Here is a 24,457-nt window from a genome sequence, read left to right as displayed (position 1 = left end):
GAACTTCTTGAACAAAGGCTTTAATTTACAAGGGATAACTTGTGCCTCCAAAGGCATAACTTTGAGCCCTGCTAAGGATTTAGTGGCGGGTGAACCCCGTGGATATTAGAAATCTCTTTGTTTTATGGTGCAAGGCACCAAGTCCCTTGTATTCGTGGTTTCAAACTCCTCAAAACTAAGAGTCCTTTCTACCAGAAATTTAAAAAATCATGAGAACTCTATGTAATAGCCATTAATTATGGAAATACATAATGTTAATGAGCTATTATAAATTCACTAAGTCTTTGAAACAAATGTTTTGTTTTAAAAGATTACAAGAGCACCCACCTAAGTTTGAAAACATAGGTCATTTATCTGGGAGTCTAAACAAGGAAAGCATTAGAAATGGAAACTTCCCATTTTTCTTTACGACCATCCATTTAAAAAAATCACTGTAATAATTGGTGGGCAATTTCTTATAAGATATTCAATGAGGACAACATAGTACAGGAATAAATAAGTAATATTGACAGGGTGATATGTCTCAAACAATTGAAACACACATCAGTCTTGCTATTTGTATATTTTGGCAAGCAACAAATGTTTTAAAGATTTAAAACGGTTAAAATGTATATTTTTATGCATCTCATTTCTTAATTTATATAACAGAAAGAAACCCCACAAAAATACAACCAGAAAATTTGATAAATCAATCGTTAGTTATTTTTATTATTATGTCATTTTTGAATTAACCTATCTAAACTCTGGAAATATCATTAATTTGGAACAAGTTATTTCTGTATAGTCTGAGTAAACAATCTTCCACCATATGTTTAAGATGTAGGTGGAAGAGAAATGTTATGAGATCAAATGTATATTTTGATTACTTTTAAAATTTTTCCCTTGACTTTATTTTGAGCACAGAGCTCAATGTATCAGTGAAGACGTTTCAGTGAGGCCTCTCCATTGCAATGCAAAATAAAATCACCACGAAAGCTTATTTATTGGCTCTTCTGGAAAGTCCAAGCATGACTGGAACCAAAGCTCAAATGCTATTTATCTGTCTTTTCCCATCTCTCTGCTCTGTTTTCCTCTGGGCTGGTTTCTTTCTCCTGAGGGCTATCTAGCTTGCTCTCAGCAGCTCTAGGCCTACTGACCCCAGCAGAGACAGCCTCTATCCCAATATCCCCATTATTCCTAGATTGGGTCTTACTGGCCTTGCCTGAATTTCCTGCCCATTTCTTAGCCATGGTCTAAGGAATGAAATGCCCTTATTGGCCAGGAGTAAGTCGTGAGTCTATTACTAGAAAAATTACTCCCTTATAAGCAAAGAGAAGATAGGAAGAGGTATATTCCAAAGGAAATTGAGTGTTTTTCCAAAATAAAGAACAGTTACTGGGCCAATAAAGGCAAAAATACTCAATTCACCCAGTCTTGGAATTTTTAGAGGAATGAAAGCAGAAGTTTGCTTGAAGATCACATTCTGACAGATCCTGAGACCATAGGGATCCCAGAAGCTCAGGAGCCAGAGAGCAACTGGATAGGAAATTGACCACAGGCTGGCCCTTGTGGTGCTGAACAATGGGAAACATTAGGCCCTTATGCTGTGTCTCTGCTCAAAGCCCAAGGACATTCACACAAACGTGGGCAAGGAAACCCGGCAGCGACTATGACCGGATTTTCTGTCAGCCTGGTTTGTTGGATGCTTGGTGTCTGATGACTAAGATTTATGCGACTACTCATATTATTTATAGAAAGTACTTAGAGCATGTATGATTTATGTCAACTTTGAAAACATTATATGATCCTCTAGGAACCTGTGAGCAATGGGTTAGAAACCGCTCTTTAGAACGAGGTAACATTTCTCTGATCTAGAAACTGAATACATTCCTAAGCATGCCTAGCTTTCTATCTTTTAACACAAAACTTTGGGCACTCACAGGATATACAAGTAATAAACATGGCATTTAAGAATGCACATTTTGTAGTTGACTGCCAAAGTTCAAATCCCTACCTCAAAAAAAAAACAAAAAAAAAAAAAACAAGTATCTGTTTCACCACTTTCTAGCTGTGTGGTCTTGGTAAAGCTAGTTAACGTTTATAAGTCTCAGGTCCTCATCTTTAAAATGAAAATAAAAGCAGTACTTACCTCACAGGTTGATGTAAAGATTTAAAAGGCTATTTCTTATAAAGTGCTAACACACTTGACATATAGTAAATGCTCAATAAATGTCAGCTGCTATTATCAAACCTCCAGAAAGTTGGAAAGGGTCAGGGTATATCCATCATCACATTTCAAACACCAATGCGAAATGTTTAGCCTAAAGACCTTCAGGTGCAGTTGGCTGAATTACTGAGGTGCAGAGATTTGCCAAGCAGTGGAGGAAGGATGTATTGCTAGTTCTGTTTGTATTTATCATAACCCAGTTGTCAGCTGGATGCCTTCCTACCTCTACCTGCAGCCATCAACCAATCAACACATCTCCCTGGCCTCAGCTACACGTTCCCAACGTAAGATTTAGGTACACGTGGCATACACCCCTCATTTTCATGACCGGGAAGTTCCATGCTTTCCATGGTTTCTGGTAACTCACCACATCTTCTCCCTGCATCTGAACATGCTGCCTTGGTTCAGCCTCTGCTGATCTAGATCCAAAATTCTGCTTCTTAGCTGATTTCTGCAAAAGATCAATTCAAACCAACAATTTCACACATTCTCGAACTTTCCTAAAGTTTCACAAGGTCGTGGGAAGAGGTCACATCTCATGCTGCCATTTGACTAGATCCACCCTATTCATGCTCTTCTTTCTTTGCTCTGACCTCTTTGGAATAACAAGCAATTCTTACTTATATCCCTTGGAATGAATTTTTACTTCCAAGTAAAATTATCAAGATATATTTTCCAAACAAATACAGTTTTCTAACTGAGGAGTTGTGTCACAGATGTTCAAAAAATGATGTTTTTAATCTCATGACATTATGCTAGGATTTCCTGTGTCCACCCATTTAGGAGATACATAGTGTGCACCTATGTTGAAAAGGTTCTATATGGGAGACGAAGCCTTGAGCATAGATGCTACTCTACTACTGAATCTACCAAGAATGAAATTATATCACATTTCAATGGACCAATAGTGAATGTCGAGGATATAATGAATCTGTAAGAATTTCAAAATCAAATACTAAGATGCTTTAAAATTCAGAATGTGAATATTTAAGTGTTGACAATGGACAGATTTTATCTCTATTTCAATATTTTATATAATTTGTATTTATTTAATTAAACCTGGGGGATTACAGCTAAAAAAAACCTTGAATATCTAGCCTATAGGAAATTGAGATTCTTACAATCTGCATTTTCAAGAGATAAGAACTCTGAAATTACAAAATTATTTACTTAGAAAGCTAATAAAACATATAAACTTCAGGAAAACAGCAGCTTTGTTTTCTTTGGTTCACTAATATCTTCCAAGCTCCTAAAACAGACTTTGGCAGATAATCCACAATTGCAAATTAGTTAACACACAATAATTCATAGAACTTCATTTATCGAACACACATTTATTATTTTATGTTTGACTGGTTCTAGGTGAATTAGATATATAATTTTATTTATAAGATCCCAAATATTAAAATTTCTACCACTTTCTTAGGGAGATTAGTGGCTCTCAGGAAGTTTTCTCCAACAATTAAGTGTTTCGCTTTTCTTTTTCTCTTTCCTCATAACTCAATCCTTCAGTTTTCTGCTCAGTTGTTCTTTACTGACGTATGTACAACTAGCCAGTATCTTTTTCTGAGCTGTACCCATGCCCTAAACATAGCATTATATTTCAGCAATGAACTCTCGAGTAATTTTGCAAAAAACTATCTGTTCTCTGATTTTTAGGCACAATAATTGTTTAAATGCAGTTTTTGTGGCATTGGGTTTTTAAATTTTTCACTGACATAACTGCTATCAAAAATTACCTTTCATAGCCTCATTTGGAGCTCTTTCAGAGTGACCAGCTTTCATGTCTTTATCAGTTCTATCTGTAGCTTGCTACTGCTAACATCTAAGAAACATCTACAGCCAACGCTGAGAAATATTTTGCATATTTTTAATGTAATTCTCACAAAGTAAAATCCCTATGGCACAAATATTACTTTGACTTCAACATAGATAAGAGAACAGGGGTCACATATAATGAACTGAGATTTCAGCCTGGGTGTTCTGCCTGAAATGCTTAACCTCTCTGTGAATGTTTTCACACATGTTAGATTGTTTATTTACACCATCTTTCATTTACTTTTGGTTAATATTTTTAACCTCTGTCTCTTTTGTTGATCAATATACCTCAAGACAAAATCTTGGGATTGTAAAGTTCTTATTTTTCTTCAAGGTTTAAGTAAAAATGCATGTTCAACTTGGAAAGAGATGTTTGTTACTAGTCAATTACATATCTATTCATCCATCCATGTCTTCTGCCATATTAAGAACATCCAAGTTTACCTTTGGGAAAATCAGCCTTCTCCCACTGTGTAGCAGGCATGTGGTTTGAATGGAATTGACCCCACTTTTGGCTCCAGGTGTGGACTCTGACTGATGTTAATCCATCTGTTAATCTAATCTCCACTGATTGAGGGAGGAATCATAATTTAGATTAAAGTCAACCAGGATATAAAGATCATCTGACTTCAGTAATTGGCTCAGGTAGGTCCAGACTGAAATTCAGGCATCTATGCCGTGGTGGAGGGAAAAAAAGCCCTCTCTCTGGCTCTGAATAGTGTGATGAACTGATATTTCACTCACTTTTATATCTCAATTTAAATGTTTATCTCTTTCATTTGATTGAGAAATTTCTTTCAAATTTCTTCTTTTGAAAGATATCTTCTATGTTTAATTCTATCCCGGGGCCAGGCGCGGTGGCTCATGCCTAAAATCCCAGCACTTTGGGAGGCTGAGGTGGGTGGATCACGAGGTCAAGAGATCGAGACCATCCTGGGCAACAAGGTGAAACCCCGTCTCTACTAAAAATACAAAAATATTAGCTGGGCATGGTGGTGTGCACCTGTAGTCCCAGCTACTCGGGAGGCTGAGGCAGGAGAATTGCTTGAACCTGGGAGTTGGAGGCTGTAGTGAGCCGAGATCATGCCATTGCACTCCAAAAATTTAAAAGGAATAACTTTTAAATTTTTAATTTCTCTAATTTCCTAATCTTTTCTTTCTTGAAATTCAATTTACTTGAAATTCTTTTCCTGAAACTCATTTATTAGTGCACTGAATTATCACAGTTCAAGGTCACCAGTAGCAAAGTTGCCTCTTAACTTCACATTGCAAATTAATTAGTTCCTGCCAATAAGCTGTACATAAAATATGTCTTTGCCTCCATTCAGACCACAAAAACCATATAATGTTAATGGTGGAAGGAAACATAGGGGTCATCTAATCCTACTTAATTATTTTACAGATGGGAAAATCGGGGCCAAAAGAAATTAAGTGACCTGTCTAAGGTCACACAGTTAATGGGAGGTGTCTTGTGATTCCTGGCTCTTTCCATTAAATCATGGCTCCTTGTGTTCAGTGAAACCTACCAAAATTAAATAAATAAATCCTTGTATTTCAGGAAATGAGTCCAATTTCATAAAGGCTGGTACAATCAGTGTGCCATAAACCATGGAGGCAACCTAAAAAGGGCACTAAATTGAACTGAATTGATTTCCAACTAGCAATGTAAATTATAATTTTCTGTGGCTAAAATTCTATTTAAACTTTGATACTCCCTGAAAATTAATTTTTAAATCATTTTGGATTATAAAGTTGACTTGATGCTAGGAAATTATGTTGCAGATGCAATAGATTTGCTTTTATATAACAACAGAAACTGTCAAAAGAAACACCATTTTTTCTTTACCTGCTCTAAGACAATGATAATTAAATACCAAAATTTTTTTTTTGTGCTTCCTATAGAGCAAACAGACATTCTTCTTTTGTTCTCCTCATTTGTAGCATGGTGTTTTTTTGAAATGGAATCTCACTCTTGCCCAGCCTGGAGTGCAGTGGTGCCCTCTCGGCTCACTGAAACCTCTGCCACCTCTGGGTTCAAGTGATTCTCCTGCCTCAGCCTCCTGAGTAGCTGGGATTACAGGCATGTGCCACCACACCCAGCTACATTTTGTATTTTTAGTAGAGACAGGGTTTCACCATGTTGGTCATGTTGGTTTTCAACTCCTGACCTCATGATCTACCCTCCTCAGTCTCCCAAAGTGCTGGGATTACAGATGTGAGCTCCTATTCCCGGTTTTGCAGCAAGGTTTTGTTAAAACCTCTCTGATCATCAGAATCAGTCCTGAAGCGTTTTAAAGAGCAGATTTTCAACTGCGTCTCAAATGAGAACCTCAAAGAGAGAGCTCAGGTATGTGTATTGTTTAAAAAGGCCTCTGCTATTTCTGCTAGTTGGTCTAGTTAAGAAGCATAGCAATCTAGTATTTTATGAAATATGCATCTGGAAACATTTTACTGTTAGAAAATTCCATCATACAATCATACCCAAATATACTCATTCAGTGGACAATAGATGATAAGTGAAATAGTTATCAAGATAGTCACATCTTCGTTGGTAAAAATAAGCATGTAAACAAATTCCAAATTTCATTGACTCCGCAATTCCATTGATTGTAAGATAGACCACTATTTACGTACCACTAAGAAGAAAAGAACATTGGTAATTAAGCTGACATGCCATTAGTTATAAGATGCTTTGTGATTTAAAGTTGATAAAAACATGCATTTTAAAATTGATGACATACAATAAGTTCTACTCTAGTAATTGAAGTTATAGTAGTGCCTGCCTGGTTGAAAGTGAGTAAAAGAGGGAGATTAACCTCCAGGATATTAGAAAAAGGGAAAACCCATATTAATGATTCTAGCAAGACATCTCTGTGGATCTTATATGCATCAACATCTAAGGCTTTTCTGATAAGTAGATATTCACCCCGCTGAGCTCTGAGTTCCCATGATGTTTAGGGAGGAGCTTTGGCTAAAACTGATGGCAGGATAGGGTCCTTCATCTGTAGATCTGACATCAATGCACACCCTCACCTCCCTCCACCTCCCACACATTTCTCTGAGAGTCACTGAGAAGCAAAGGACTGAAGACAAACCATCCTTTTAAAAAGTGATTTTTCACAAGGCTGACATTCAATTGCTGTGGTGTATCTAGGAGGGAGAATTTTATTTTAATAGGTTTTATAAGATCATTTGTTGTACAAAACATGTAGGAGTTGAATTTCTTGTTATGCTACTTGCTTCTAGTTTGTCTCATTTTAGAAAGCCAAGATTTAAACTGGAAGATTTTACTTTTAACCATACAGTACTTATTGGGAAAAAAAATGGATAAAACTTGAGTCTAGATTTTCCATTCTGCTTCCTTGATATTCAGTGTGAAAAATGACATATTTGACTTTATCTGTCCTTTTCATTTCATAACTACCCATACTGATTTCATGAACACAATATCCTTCCTTATTTGTAATATTAATTTCATGTATTCTGGTTGCTCTGCTAACTTTGTTTACTTTGATACTGTGTATACTGCCTCCATTTACACTGCAGGCATTCTTTACATATATGCAGTTTTGGACTGTGCATTCATCTTTTCATTGAGAGTCCTTATTAGATTGCCGGAAGCATCCATTTGTGTAGTTTCTCTGGGAGAAAGTAGGAGATGCTTCTGCAGCTTCCATGCCATGCTGTTTTTATTGAGAAAGGGGAGGGGCAAGATAAGCCACTGGGCAGTCGCTGTTTTCATGATCATGGCTGTTCCCCCTTCATCTAAGCCACACCAACCATCAGGAGCACTGCCCTTTCTCTTCTACCAGGGTACCCCTTTTTATTGTTCCTAATTGGTGGCAGACTTCCTGCCTAGGTTTTGCGGTCCAAAGTAGAAAGATGAACAATGCTCAGTGTGTATTTCTGCTCCTTACTAATGAACTCCAAATAATGATCCTATCTAATGCCTAGGCCCCAACTATGCTGCGCTTCCACTGCTTCTGTCTGTGGTCCACCATTAGTGCTTCCCTTCACACATTCTGATCTACAATGTTTCTATTCAGTTTCATCCCGTCTGCCTTCCAGTGTTCATGAATTCATCACAAGCTTTGGTCTTCTGAGTTTGATGTCTTATTTTCAAGAGCAGTGACATATGTATGTGTTGTACTTATATTTTTAGAAATAATGAAGGATAGACTGTCAATTCGATCTCTTATCACTTCTCTGCTTAATATTTCAGGGAACTTCGGTTTCTAGCTTCCCTGTCTACTTTTGGGTAAGTTTGCAAATCACAGGCATTTGCAAAGATTACAAGATTGGAGAAGGAGAAAAGCCAGATTATTTTTCTCCCTCCTCTCTGCTTCTTTTGGCATTTTGAGCAACGGCTTTGTTTTCTGTGTGACATCAGCACCCACTCACTGCCTCCCTTTAGGGTCCCAGGCCAGGGCTGAGGCCGTACTTGGATGGCCCTCCCTCCTGAGTTCTATTACAAAAACATAGAAATCGTGGCTCTCTGCTTTTTTACATCTTTTATTTCTCTTTCTTCTGTTTTTCTTCTTTGCATTTCCATTACATGGTAACCAATGTCCTGTATTAAATTCCTTTTATTTAAAAGACAGAATGATTTGTTTACGTGATGGTCACTGAATGATACAGAGTAGGAGATAAAACATGTTCTCAGTTCATCACCTTGAAATGAATGCCTAGAAATGTTAGTCCATTTTAAGAGCACAGTTTCAATGCTATCTATAATCACATGCCATAGAAAACCATATACGCATCCTGTAGTTTAAGACCAGAACTTCTTAGCTAAGTAGAGTATTTGGACTATCACAGCCCTTACATAGTTCTGCATTTTCTAGTGTACTTGCAATAGTGCCTACATGACGAGGATTACTATTTATCTAATGCTGCCAATTTCCATTTAGATATTTGCAACCTGGTTTAAAATAAAAATCATTTTCAACTTGCACTGCACCCATTTTTATATTCAAAAAAAGTTTGATGTCAACTCTGTCTGGGGTTTGCCAGTTTATTGTCACTTCAGTACTGCCATGTTTGAGATGAGAGACATTGATTCAGCCACCAACAGCCTTTAATTGTCCATATATTTTAGTTGCTTTGGAAAGCACTTTACCTGTTGTTGCTGCCTGTTCAGCCCAAGAATTCAAAATCCTTAAAACTTATTTTTCCAGAGAGAATTCCCTGCCTGCGTTCTCACCGTTTCACAACAGGCAAGGAAAAGACAGTTATCAAGGGACCGCTGTTACACATGTTGTATTTCTCCAAGGTTTTCCTTTCAAGAATCCATAAGTAGCTCTTCTCTCAATTGATTCCTTGCTCTCAACTAAAATTTGAAGTTCAAATTTGCTACTATGTACTACTTTGAATGATTCGAGATTATTCATTAGCTAGTTCAGCAAAATGATTTTTAACTAGAGACTTTATAATGGCCTAACTTCTTTTCTATTTTTTCATGAATATTTACACTGTTGAACTATAAAAGCTTTAAGTCACACAGGTGATGGTTTGTTCACAGGTATTTGCAACTAAAACAATTTTTTTTCTTTAACTATCATTTATTGAGTGCCAATTATTACATACTTTCAAATATACAATTTATATATTGTTGCCTTGTTAGATATGTTATTACCCTTATTTTAAAACCAAATTCAGATTTAGCAAATTTATATAGATAATAAACATAGTCCAATTTTTTTTTCTATTAAACTGTTAGAATCATTGATTTTGTTAATTTGTAATATTTGTAACTGATGATCTGGTGCATGTTTTGTATTTTGTATTGTTGTGACAGGACATGATTTTTAGAATAAGACTAAAATTAACAGGGTCTCAGGTATCAGCTGCTTTTGCAAAGCAAATATATTTTAAAATGTTATTTTGTATATGAATACATCCTGTACTATGAATAATAAACATTCATTATAGTTATACCTAACAGCTAAAAATTTTAGTTGGAATCTTTCTTGTCTAAGTTTCAAAAACAACTTCAGATTTTTTTAACACTCTGAGAAATCACAGTTTTATAGCCACATAGAAGCTTTTGAAAAACGGTCTATGACAAAACAGCTTCCAGTGTCCCCAGTGAGTTTTAAGAGTTCCATCACTTCTTTGTTAAAACACCAAATCAAAAAAACCTGTTGGTTTATTCAATCTAAAAGATTCCACAGGACTAGACTCTTTGAAGATGGCCAAAGAACTACTACCAGGTAAGAAAAAGTTTTTGTCTGTCATTCTGGAACTTACAATAGACTCTTCCATTCTGCTCCATCTCACCTACTATTAGAGTTTCACCCACTGGTCTGACTGAGGTTACATGCTCTGTTTCAGATATTTGTTCTGATGGAAAACGTTTTACTTCTGGGAGTTAAAACAAGACTTCATGGCATATCAATGCCAATATAATTATGATTCTCTAAGAAGGAATAGACAATGTGCATCGTTTTCTATACTGATTTATTCCCCCTCACTTTCCATCTGGAACTACCATTTTCAAGCAATCCCCACAAATATGTGGAGGGCCAATTTAGCAGGCTGTATAAGTACTTACGCTTCAGAAAACTCTTTTTTTAAAATTTAGGATTCCACAGGGACAGCCAATGTGGGCACATTTAGCATCAGCTTTTAGTCCCAGTTCACTCCTTCCTGCCCGGGTTTCTAAGCCACATATGCTTTCATCATTCCAGCCCACTGATTCACTGAAAAATAAATACTGAGGTGATAATTAATTAGAAAGCTGCATTTTCTTTTCCTACAACAAGTTAAGTGTTTCTTCCTGCCAGAATTTGGCTTTCAGGAAAGGAGGTGTGTAATGTCCTTACGTTTGGGTTTACATTGGTTCATTTTTCATCAGATTCTCCAAGCTTTGATACCTGTGGCTTAATATTCATAACATTTTGCTTGGATTTTAAACTTTATTCAAAACCCATATAACTTCCACAACCAGTTGAGATGAACCAGATGAAAGATTCCAACCACATCCACTCACCACACTAATTTGTTGCTGTTTCCTTAGGTTTCTGCTCTCCCATCTGTGTGGCTTGGTTCGTGTGAGGCCAGATTGAGAAATGGGTGGGAAATTATTACCTAACTAAAGGAGTGTTAATCATTTCCACTTAATAGAGAGAACGTTTTTATTGCTACTTTACTGATGGAATCTTTCCCCCAGGCGAGAAACAATAACAAAATCCCTCCTACTTGCCTGTCTCAAAAGAATTCTAATCTGTCTGGGAAATAACCAGCACCAAGAGATGTTTATTGAATGCCCTCAGGGAGGTGGTACTCCTTTGGATGGCCCAGGAATCGTAGAACAGTTTCAACAAGGATTGAGTAAGCCAGATGAAAAGAATAAGCACTAAACTTGGACTCAAAGGTTCCAGGTTCCAGTCTGGCCGCTGTTTATCAGCTGTGACCTTGGAACACTCAAGAATTGTCACTATTTATTGAACAACTCAAATTTGCCAAGCATTTTACATTTATTTCTAAAAATGTCAGACCCCACAATAATTACTGAGCCCCATTTTGCAGATTAAAACAGAATAAGGCACAGAGAGGTTCAATGACCTGCTCTAGTCCAAACAGCAATTTGCTGAGCCAGGAACTAGCTCTGGGTTTTATTTTTCTGACTCCAAAGGCTACTACTTTTTACAATACCATGACAAATAACTTTCCTTTTCTGAGTTTTAGTTTTTATTTACTTTAATCTAAAAAAAATACAGTGATTGGGCTAAAGCTTAAAAATGCTTTTGAACTTGGATACCATAAGATTCTATAATTGAGCCTAAGCCTTAGACTTGGGGAGATTACAGTTTGGTTCAGTTCAGCCCAAACAATACACATATTTATAAAGTAAAGCTGAGCAGCATTGGGTAGGAAGGAGGTGGAGGTGGTATGAGATTAAGGGTCTGGTATTAATCTGGGAAAGCTTCCGGCCTAAAGGGTTTTCATCTGGTACCGGCGGCAGGCAGAGGCACAATGTCAGGTGGCAGATGGGAGGAGGTCAGCTCAAGCCTCAGAGGAACCGGGGGCAAACACTGTTGCAGATGATTCAAAGTGAGAGACCATTAGCAGGTCTGACTGACTGAATAACAGACTCTCAGGATCAAGGCACTCGTGCTGTGGAAAACGAAAATGGGCCCCTCACTCAGTATCCTTCCCTCCATGGGAATTCAATAAACATTATTGACTGACTGACAGGTGAACTGAACTGCAGAATTGCTTTGAAGCCCACAGTTACAAGCTATAATTGAGAAACTGTCAAGAGATTCAAATTCATGGAAAACCATGAAGGAATAATGTTTCCATGTTTTGGAGCGTGCCAAAATATAGTTTCCTTTCTGCTGTTAATTTCCTCCTCCCTTCTAATTCATATTTTTAAACTTTTCCATCTAGGAGAATTCTATTTCATAACTATACATAATTAAGATTTAGCATTTTTCTTTTTAACATCTTCAAAATATTGGCAAATGTTGACAACGTAACTTTTCTAGTGTCCTAGGAGGACAAGGGGCACCAGTTGTAAATACCTCTCTAGTTTTTCCTAAAGTAAAACAGTATTAAGAAAGGAATTCTAATAGCCATAGGATCACAAGCCACAAAGTAGCTCATTAAAAATGCAGGCTGGGAAACTATAGCAGAATTCTTTATCACGAATTCGAATTGTTTTTGTTTTTTTCTGTAACATGGTATTTATCAACTGCTCCTAAATGCGGCTTAGGAGATGCGATTTTTGTACCTATAAAAACAATCATATTTGCTATGTGCCAGGCACTTTTGTTAGAAACTTTGTGTATTATCTTTAATCCTCAAAGCAATTCTTTAAGAGAGAAGAAATTTCAGGACATAGTGGTTTGGTGACACCCAAGACAGCAAAGCCAGGGTTGTAACACTGATCTGTTTGACCCCAGATTTTCAGCTTCTTCCATGCTGCACCTTATAAAAGATAAGTTTAGACTAACAAGTACCTGTGCTTGTCCTCTAACAAAAGTCATTGACATTATATTTAATAATTATTTCAGAATATCTTTAGACCTTTACAGAATCACTTGAAATATCCATAAAGCACTGACACCCCAAAATATTTCTCTCACCTTGCCTGGAAGGCAACTTTCCATTTTGAAGTTTAATGGGTATAGCCGACCCCATCAAGAAGGGGGATAGTTGTAAAGAAATGTTTACCAGAAGGTTAAAATGGTTGTTTAAATATGCCTCCATGTTAAGAAATAAGGGCAAAATCTGGAGTCAGGCAAATTTGCGATGAGTGGGATCCTGCCCCATTTATTAACTGTCACCTTGGAAGATGGAAGCTTTTGCCCTTAGTGGAATGATATCTAGAACTGGTAAGATTAGTTTGCAGCAGAAATGGGGTATGGAGCTAGATTTCAGGAAGGAAGAAATCAGAACAGAATAAATAAATGGTTGGAAGGAGAAATATCAAGTGTCCTCCATGGATTGGTGTCCACACAAAAAAACTCTCCTTTAACATTTCCCACTGTTAAATGAAAAGGGAGAGCTAAATGACTTTCAACCAAATAACATTCCTGTTCTGAGTTTCTCTGAATGTATTTTGCTGAGAAAGGAAAGTATGAGGGCCTGTAGGGGGGAAAAAAATTGGCTACAAAACCCAAATTTCTCCAGAGAAGAAAAGAGAAGTTACACAGCAAAGCACAGCTTGAGATTTTAGCCTAAAGCATCAATAGAACTATGTGTGCATCTCCAGACTCCTCTAAATCAGAGCCTTCCATGTTGTGCATGTGACATAGTCTGTATATTAACCCCTTCAGTACCTATTAGAACTCCCTTTCCTCCTGCTTGCTTTGTCTTCAGATCTGAAAAGCACCTTTCATTGAAGCTTCCATTGGGCTTGTGATCCTGCGGTCAGTTCGTCCAACAAACTGTAGGCAGAATTCTAGTGAAGACTTGCCTTCACATAAAAGAAGAAATCTTCCCTGTTCTCCTTCCTGATGATTCCTGCCAGGAATTCAAATGCAATGCCACTTTGGCAGCATAATCTTGTGACCATGATTAGGAAAACCTCTCAGTAGGGATGGAAGAGTAGGAAAATAAGGCTTCCTTGATGACATTTGCTCCCAGCCTTTTTCCAGACTGTTATATAAGAAAATTAAACTCCCTACTAGTTTTAGCCATTGCTTGTTGTGCTTTCTGTTACAACTAAAAGCAATCTGAACAAATATGTGCATCTCTGAGAGGCTTAATCCTGTGTGCCCTATAGTCTTACAAACTTGCTTTGCTGTTCTCACACAGATTTATAATTGCCTTACAAATGTGGCACGGTATGTGGATAATAAACTGCTCTAGGTGAATTTCATTTCTTGTAAATATAAGAAATGACATGGAGCACTATTAAAATCAAATCCATCTGCATGTAAACATCTATGCCTATGTGAACATAAATGTGTACATATAGTTGGCCCATGAGCTCAGAGCTACACCCCATACTGAGATTTTTGCAATTCAAAACAAATGTACAAACTAAAAAATATTTCTTGATAAATGCCGCCAGTCTGACCATTCCAACAGCTACTCAAAAAGCCTCAGGTACAATACTGCCATAAAGGGTTGGGTGTTTGAAGACATCAGCTAGGGTAGCCTCACTTGGCAGATAGGATTTGGATCAATAACCACTGCAAAAATAATCACTACAAAAGCAGTCAAAAGGCTGCTTTTTTATAGCAGATGGGTTCTTTCTGTATTTGTGCACTTATTCTCGCCACAATTTTCACAGAGAATCAAAGGCTCAAAGACTGTGAATATATTCAACGGATGCAATGGAATTGAAACCAGTACATAAAGAAGGTTGCGCTCCATGATCTCCTGATTTCCCCATAAAATGTGGCTCACTTTCTGTTTTTTTAGCTTTGTCTGCTACTTACCTTCCCTGTGGCAAAGACTGAGTTCTTTGTTCAAAGTAAAAAACTGTCATTGTTTTATTGATTTTCATGTCTTCATGTTTAATACATTGTCTTGTTTCTATGGTACCAGTAGTAAGCTTTAATGTTCTTTTTGTAAATTGTTGAATGAAGATATACATTAAACAAAGACAAAAACTTTTAAATTTCTTTACACGTACATGGCCTCCTTTTTAGTCTTTTCCTATACAATCCTTCCTTTCTTTTCTTAAATATTATGTTTAAACATTATGTTTAAGTAAAGCGAGAAAAAAGGACGAATTGTATAGAAAACACTCACAAAGTTTTTTTTCTCAGATTCTGAAATTTAATTAGAAAACCTCACCCATTATACGGCAATTAGATACCGTTTCAGAGCCATTCTTTTCCCCCAGAGGGTTGGCAGTATAGATGGGAGACTGAAATTTTCCAGCACATCAATCACCTAACACTTGCAGCTTTTCCTTTCAGGGTAGAACAGGCCCATATGAATATTTAACTACAGCTTTATTAAAGAAACTAGTGATAAATATTATGTTTGATAATAATCTAGGAAGATAACTATGTACCTATTAGCTCACACTTCTGAAAACTCTTAACATATATTGCCTTCATATTTTAACTGCATCCTAACAAACAGACTGGCCTAGTCATCGTAATAGACAATTTCTGGAATAAGAACCACATTCTCAAAAATAACTGCTATAAATATCTGATATCTGAATTATTATTCATCCCCCTCAGTAGCATTACATTTTAATACAAAGTAAAATCCAAGACTTCATCTTGTGGTACTGGATTAGTTACCACACAATCAAGAGATATGATCTTCCTGCTACAAGTTTCAGAATAAAAATCATTATATCTTCACATCACCACATATAACATATATTAATTCCATCAATGGGACTTCAGTCCTGTTTGCTAATCAACCCTAGCATTAAAAAAAATTTTTTTTTAATTGTGTTCACCAGAATTCTTCTCAGAGAGAACACTAAAATTTTTTAGAAAAAAAATCATGAACATTTCGGGCTGGATGAAGGGGCAAATAAGATTTTCTTCACAGTGTTCTACAAAACAAAGTGGAGGAATTTCCTGGTTCTATCAGAAAGGTAGAGAAAAGAGTCGAAAGTGAAACACAGAAGGACGAGGGGAGGAACAAAAAGAGGGGACAAAAGGCTGAAACGCTACAGAAAGACGCCATTCCCAAAATATCTTCAGTAAAGTTACAGGGTCCTGATCTATTGCAGTTTGTGTGGATTAATTAATATCTTTGTTTACTTATTCACTGACTTTCTTATTAAGACTTATGACAAGGAGGGCAGCTTAGACCAAGGGCTTTATAGTGTTGGGAGCTGCAAGAAGTAGAAGAAAGAGAAGGAAATTTCAAATTTTAGGAGCTGTTTTACTAATACTTCATGGGCAAAAAAGCCCCAAAGGAGTATGAGTGTCATAGAGTTTTTCCAGATCTTTCCAAGGACAGCCCAGTGAGATTCTAAGCACAGTCATCTCATATATGGAAAGATATTTGCTGAAGAATAATCCCATTGCCATTTGCCCTAGATGAAAATTTTTGTACCACCCTTTCTTAGTGAATATTTTTATATCATGAAGGCTTACCCCTTATGCCTATAATTCTGAATGTTCTCCACTTAGAGCATACTGAGTTGGTTATGAACAAATAGAGATATTCCACCACCAGGTGTCCTTTAATGCACCTGGAATAGGTTTCAAATAGTTTAAAATGTCTCAGGAATTACATATCTTCAAAGTATGAAGATAAGTGAATTATAAATTCTCTTTATGCTGTTACTATGTGGCACTCCCACTTTAGCTGATAAATACTAAGTACTTACCACCCTTTTTGATTCATGGGAAATTAGTTTGAATTATGCATGTTACTCAAGGTAATCAGGGATGCTTCTTAGGCAAAGACTGTGATCATCCTGCTGTTAAAGAAATTGGGAAAAGCAACAAGAGTAGCTGGCATGAGATATGGAATGTGAATGACAGGACTGTGACAGCAGAAATAAGAAGATGTCATTTCTGAAGACAAGACATGGAGATAAGAAAACAGGGTGTGTTTGGGGAGGAGCCTATGGTCTCAGTCATCTGGTGGGTGACGTACGGAGTCAGCATTAGGAGCCAGTTTTTGGCACTAGTGTTGATGTTCTCATGATGGAACAGTGGTCAGGCGCCTTCCAGGACCTTTTCATGCATTGGGCATTGACAAGTGGAAACCAGAAAGGAATAAGTTGGACAATGCCAAGTGTTGACTACAGCTGGCAAATGCGTGTGATGGGGACCAAAATTATTAATGATCAACTGTTGCCATCTTCCCCATCTGCACATCTATCTACTCAAGAGGAAGATGACTTTTCTAAAGAGTTTCTTCCCTTTCTCTACCTGCCTAGGAGGGCCCTGACTTGTCAGTTCCATTCTTTTGGCTCTCACAATCAAGAATGAAAAATAGATTTTAAAAGGTACATAATCAGAGAGGCAGAAAAAGGCCTGTGCCACTATAATTGAAATGTAATGGAATGCAGCAATCTTCAGAAACTCCCAATACACAAGTTGAAAACAGCTTTTCTTTAAAAAAAAAAAAAATCCACACAAAGTTAGATAATCAGAACCAGAAGTTTAAGGAATATTCTCTGCAGGGGGTAGCTCAGCACCATTATAATTTGGACATAAATATAATTTATATTCATTGGTTAATGTGGTCAGGGGCTATTATGGTAGGCATAAATGAAAGGCTGGCAAGATTTTACCTAATTAGACAGGGACTTGGGAGCCATTGAGGGCTGCTGAACAAGGGGCCGATGTGATTAGTATTCTTACGAAGAATATTTTAACAATATATCCATTTCAATGAGAATAAAAATTAAAAAAATAAAAGACAAGTGACATCAGATAGGAGACTTTGAACTATGCCTGGTGAAAGGTACTGAGGAACTGTAATAAAACAGGTGAGAATGAGATAGAAAAGAGAAGATGGCAAGGTATTTGGAAAGTAAAATCAACAGAACCATTATAAGAGGCAAAGGAAAAGGAAGAGTTGAGATTCGGTGCTTAAGGCCTCAGGAACTGAAGGAATGAGAGTGCCATTAATAGAAGTGAGGATGGCAGAAGAAAAAGCTGACTTCAAGGTAGAAATAATCAGCTCAACTTTGCCAAAGTTATTTCTGATATACAAGAGGAACTCTGGGTGAAGGTGCCCAGTGGAGAGCTAGAAATGCAAGTGCTAAGAGGAAAGATCTGTGTCTGTTGTGCTCACTTTTCACCACCATATGTATCTCTGAAGCTCAGCATGTGTCGGGTGACCAATAGGCACCTCATACATATATACACATGCGTGTGCATGAATGCAGAATGGGCACAGGTTGTCCAGTACTCTGTTAGAGTTCTTATGTTATGCTATTGCTGTTTTTTCATGCTTGATTCTCTTTATAGATCCTGAGTTTTACATATTCACCTTAGATTTTCATTATTGAGTGCCTGGTAGACATTAAATCCTCAATACATATTTCCTGAGTTAATAAGTTAGTAGATCCTCTTTTAGTTTGTATACAGCCCTATTCACAATTCTCAACTCCCTTTTTTATATTAAAATAATATAGATACACTAAATGCCATATTAATAAATAGCTAAATGTACATATCTATAAAACTTATTTTAAACAAAGAGTACAATCATAGATTTGTCCCATTGCTTTGGGAATATAATTTCGGTATTTTAACAGTTGGTAATTTTGTTTGGACGAATAGTTTCCTTAAAGTTGTCAGAAATTGAGGCCTAGCACAATGGCTCATGCCTGTAATCCTAGCACTCCGGGAGACCAAGGTGGTAGATCATTTCAGGTCAGGAGTTCCAGACCAGCCTGGCCATCAATGCGAGAAACCCTGTCTCTACTAAAAACACAAAAATTAGCTGGGTGTGGTGGTGTGCCTCTGTAGTCCCAGCTACTCAGGAGGTTGACGCAGGGGAATCCCTTAAACTTGGGAGGCAGAGGTTGCAGTGAGCCAAGATCGTACCACTGCACTCCAGCCTGGGTGACAGAGTGAGACTCTGTCTCAAAAAACAAAAAAATATTGTCAGAGATTATATATTCTTCCAACTACAAAAAGCCTAAAAAAGACCTTTGAGCAACAACTTGGAAAAAAATTTTTAAGCTAAATTTTCTTAATTTCATGAATGGCTGAGGTTCCCCATAACATATGACTCACTTTTGTCCCTAGACAAGCTTTCAGAGCAAATACTAACTGCAAAACCGAAGTCTCACAAGTCTCATGTGACTCCAGGCTCTTCCAAAGTTCCTCCCTCTCCCACTGTAGAGTGTGAGGGGCTTCTTACAGAACACGGCATTTCTGTCAGGAGCAAGATTTTTATCTTATATTCTAGGTTAAAAGATTTGACAATATGATACACACACACACACACACATTTTGAAAGGATCTCTTTTGATATTATGGTTCATTCACTGGAGATGTTCACCATAAGTGTGGCTTAATATTAAAACAAAAAATTCAAAATTTTGGTCTGCAAGGAGTCCCCCCATTTCCTTTGGGCTGAAATGGCTTTATGAAAGTTAAAAAAAAAAAGACAAACCTTGAAAACAACATCTGGTGTTGAGTTGAGAAATGAGAACCAGATATGCTTTATTATCCGTATTTCAGTTCACATGATTAGCCTGCCAGTATGGTAAAAGGAAAAAGGTTTACTAATTTAATTTGTGTTTTGTTAAGAAGAAATAATAGAAATATTTTAATGCTTAAAGTAGTTATGGGTCTTTTTTTAAAGTATACAGGCCATCCTTAAATATACATAAAAAATACTAGAATTCATATGATTTTTTTATATTGTTAGCATTATTACAATTCACTGTAATGAATTCTCTGCAGGGTTTCCTCTAAGTAGCAACAACCAAACGATAATAAGGTCACATTTTAAAAGCTTTACACACTGGTTTTCCGAGTGCTTTATAGTAGATGGGTTCCTGAAAATAATGCTGAGGGCAAATAACCATATGATTCAGCAATATCATTGTCAGTACACATCCATTCAGAGTGCATCATAAAAGAACAAGTCAAATTTTTTGTTTTATGAAAATTTCAATGATTTACATAAAAACGAAATTTATATATGAAAATGAAAAATTGAAGATATAAGCAGAAACTTTGGGATAGGGGATTAGTACAATTCTAAGTTGTTTAAAATTTCTGAAGTACTATGAACACTTTTATTTTGCCTTTACAGTAAACTCAAAGAAACCAAGCAAATATTAATATTCCTGTTAAGCAGATGATAATATTGAAATTGATAAACATGGTCTGTTATAGTTACTTTTATACTGCTAACATGTAGCAGAAACTAGGACTTCTGTACCTTAGATCAGAATGTTTTAAAAAAATATATTTATACTATTTTTCTACAAGTTACTGAAAATCCAACAAGCTGCGTCCCTATATAGCTGGTATTTGGGATCTAGAGTTTAACTGCACTCAATCCTAGAAAAATACACCTATGTGAAACATCAGGACTTAAAAACAAAGATATTAACATTGCACTTGGAATATCAATGTGGTAAAGAATCTCATAGATCTGGAACTCATTACTTTGATGGAATATTTTTATTAATGGATTTTTCTAATTGACTTTGTAAGTGATTTCATTTTCTACTTTTTCAATTGTTTACATGTAACCTTCTCCATAATCTTCCCTTTCCAAGCAAAACTTTATGGTTATAAATACAGGTCCTTTATTCATTCAAGTACAGAAAAAGAATAAACCTGTCTAATATATATTATGTATTAATAAGAATTATTTTCTTTTTTTGAGGGGAGATGGAAAGACATCGTTTAAAATGTACTCTTAAATATTACAAATGAGAAAACTGAAGTGGAATGTTTCCCTTTCTTAAAATGGAGCCCTTCCTTCCTTCCTTCCTTCCTTCCTTCCTTCCTTCCTTCCCTCCTTCCTTCCTTCCTCCCTCCCTCCCTTCCTCCCTCCCCCTCCCCCATCTCTCTCTCTCTCTCTCTCTCTCTCTCTCTCTCTCTCTCTCTCTTTCTCTCTCTGTCTTTCTTTCTTTCTTTCAGATGGAGTCTGGCTCTGTCACCAGGCTGGAGTGCAGTGGTGCGATTTTGACTCACTGCAACCTCCAACTCCCTGCTTCAAGCAATTCTCCTGCCAAGAAGCTGGGATTATAAAGGCACATGCCACCATGCCCAACTAACTTTTGTATTTTTAATATAGTAAAGACGGGGTTTCACCATGTTGGCCAGGATGATCTTGATTTCCTGACTTCGAGATCTGCCCACCTCAGCCTCCCAAAGTGCTGGGAATACAGGCATGAGCCTTCAGGCACAACCAAAATGGAGCTTTCTAAGTTTCATGGTGGCACAGCCCTTTGGCTGTCCTGTCAAGATCAGTCCCAAAGTCTTATTCCAGTACTAAATTATCAAGTTTCCCAAAATGACTATGAACCCTGGAACAATTTTCCTTTTTCTTATTCCCTCCCCAATTAATAGTCAGTCCTGTTACTTTATGTAGGATTAGCAATAATAATAGCAACAATAATATATGTCCATCATTATTACAATGTACTATTTCCATAGAAATGCAGACTAGTTGAGAAAAATCACGAAATAATAATGTACACGATCATTTTGTACTTTATAGTATATGCAGTTCAGCTTACTCCTCAAATCCAGTGACTTAGTGAAGATTTTATTCTTCCAATGCTAATGAAATAGAAATAGGGGCTTGCAGAAGGTCAATAAGATATGCAAGATTACTGTATTAGTCCATTTTCATGCTGCTTATAAAGACATACCCAAAACTGGGCAATTTTCAAAAGAAAGGGGTTTATTGGACTTACAGTTCCACGAACCTGGGGAGGCCTCACGGTCATTGCAGAAGGTGAAAGACACATTTCATATGATGGCAGACAAGATAAAAGAGAGTGTGCAGGAAACTCCTCTTTATAATAACCATCAGATCTCATGAGACATACCGTTGTAAGAACAGCATGGGAAAGACCTGCCCCATGATTCAATTACCTCCAATCAGGTCCCTCCCACAACACATGGGAATTCAAGATGAGATCTGGGTAGGGACACAGCCAAACCATGTCATTTACATTGTCAGTAAATGGCAGAATGGGATTAAGAATCTCGGCATCTCTGCTCTGCTGCTGATTTGCAGGCGGTTCACGCTATCAAGTTCCCTAAATCAGAAGCTACACTCACTTTGAATAGCCAGGTGAGACAAGTGTGGACCAGTCTGAAATTCAGAAGCTCCGAATTCTCGGCACTTCCAGCCTGATTTAGTATTCTAAGGCAATATGACATCATAGTTAAATGCATGGGCCCCAGAGGCATCCAGACCTTGCTTTGCATGCTTAATTCCTCCACTCACTAGGTCAATGAGCTTGAGCAAGGTAGTTTCTCTCAATCTCAGTTTTCTTCTCTGTAATTGGAGATTTTCATGAAACTTAAATGAGATAACAAATGTAAAATTCTTGGCCACGATAAATGTTATATTAATCATTTTTACAAGCACTTTACTTTATGCTGATTTCTCTTCTCTCACTAACACTCTGCAACTGTTAATAGTTTCTTAGAGGAAAGAAAATAAAAACACATACAGGCTTCATCACACACAAAAAACTGAACCTACATGGAGACTTTATCCCCCAGGGACTTACATTCTACCGCTTGGAATTATTGCTAAGTCCCTTGAATCCAGATGTAACATAGCATTTATTTGGACTGAATAAATAATACATCTTACCTAGCCATGTGACTCCATTTTTTTAATCTCTAGGTTTTTGCTCTAATAATAAATAAATTTAAAGCTTTACTGAAAAGATGTATTGAATTCCATTATGAATTCTTTTGCTCAGCAAATAGTTAAAATAGTATTACAACTATAGATGGGGTAGGAAGGCATTGCTTTGTGAAAATATTTGACATTATTCAAAAGGGATGGAAATCAATTTTCTCAGATGTTTTAGCTTTCAAACTTTAATCAACATGAATTTATAAGTTTTTAAAAATTATATTACCTTACATCGATTCATAGAGGTTAGAGGATTCGTTTTCATTTATGGTTCAATCCATTCCCTTGAATGTATGTCAAAAACTAAATTATGATCATATTTGATGACATGATCATAGTTAACAATAAATACTTTGGTTTTTCCTCATCTCCTTTTGATTTTATCACCCCCTCTATTTAGGATTAAAACACATTAATAACAAATGTAAATGTGAGAAGCTTGATCCTAATTCTAAGTGATTCATTCAATAACACCCCAAACTCTTAATACATATTTTAGGTGGTGATGATTTCATTAACATATTTGTGTGCATCAATTTAGAATATTTCTGTATCTTTTTGGATGCTCTCAGTCACATGTAATAGAAAACTCAAAATGGCTTAAACATTAATCAGACTATTGTCGTGCATAGCTGAAAATTCAGAGATAAGGTGGGGTTCAGGGAGGTATGAATCCAGTGGTTCTGGCTGAGCTCCTCTGCAGTTCTCTCAGCTTGCTCTACTCCACCTAACATGGTCCTTGAGATGGAACAGGATAGCTTGAGAATATACATGTTCTACGACCAAAAATGACCATGGCCAAGAGAAGAAAATAAAGTACCTTTCAGAATGCTTTCATAATAGAGAGGAAAATGTCTTCCTTATTTCTCCAGTAACTCCCCTCTTCTTCAAATACCTTTGGTTAAAATTGGGTTGCATCCCCACTTGTGTACCAATACTTGATTCAGTGGAACAATGGAATCACAAGGTCAGTTTCCCCCGAGGTACTTGGCTATATGAGAAAAGAGTGATGAGAAAAACAAAATTGGGATTCCTTTTAAAGGAAAAAGTGGAGAACACATACTACTTTACAGGCAACCATCGGCATTCTCTACCTCTTTCCATATCTACCCATTCATTTTCCTGAGAGGTATTTACTAAGTCAGTTAAGATTCTGAAAGAGAAATACTTATTCTGACATGCCCTTGGAAGAAAAGTATAAATGTTTTAAATATTAAATAAATTGGCTGGAGGTATGAAATTCTTATACTGCTGCCAACAGACTGCATCACAAGTCATGGACAAGATTAAATTTTAAGTTTAATGGCTGGGATAAGTACAAGTATAGGAAAACAGGCCTCTGCAAATATGTTTTATGCACATATAAGGGTACATATCACTCCTTAAAAATGTAAACCAAAAGATTTCATACAAACTAACATGAAAAAAGAAAAATGAGTTTTCTCATGAAAAGCACACTGCTCTGGGATTAGGCATGCAGGCGTGATCCAGTATTAAGATTCTTACAATGCCAGATACTACTATAATCCACAGACTAATTTCAGCCAGCGATCTGTCCAGAACCCAGTAACCAAACTTCTCTGGAAATGAGATTTTACTTACAAGAAGATTTACACACTAGTGGTAATATTTACTGTAGTTTTACAAAATGTAAAACAAGAAATTTTCAGAGCTCTAACATAA

The 24,457-nt window shown here is 36.7% G+C and overlaps 1 long non-coding RNA gene across 3 annotated transcripts in view; it reads right to left on the bottom strand.

Annotated features, from left to right (window-relative positions):
* Positions 1 to 22,242, bottom strand: part of LOC118151480 (uncharacterized) — a 115,891-nt gene extending 93,649 nt beyond the window's left edge. The window contains exons 1-3 of one of the 3 annotated variants that reach the window (XR_013532595.1): positions 22,183 to 22,242; positions 19,544 to 19,625; positions 2,574 to 2,657 (exon numbers count right to left, since the gene is read on the bottom strand). This is a non-coding gene — a long non-coding RNA (uncharacterized LOC118151480). Of the gene's footprint in view, positions 1 to 2,573; positions 2,658 to 19,543; positions 19,626 to 21,993 lie in introns of all 3 variants that reach the window. The other 2 variants (XR_013532596.1, XR_004739823.2) reach the window with 2 other exon arrangements.
* Positions 22,243 to 24,457: the final 2,215 nt, after the last annotated feature.

Source organism: Callithrix jacchus, chromosome 2, assembly GCF_049354715.1.
Source record: "Callithrix jacchus isolate 240 chromosome 2, calJac240_pri, whole genome shotgun sequence".
Taxonomy (NCBI): domain Eukaryota; kingdom Metazoa; phylum Chordata; class Mammalia; order Primates; family Cebidae; genus Callithrix; species Callithrix jacchus.
This window is presented reverse-complemented; position numbering and strand designations above follow the sequence as displayed.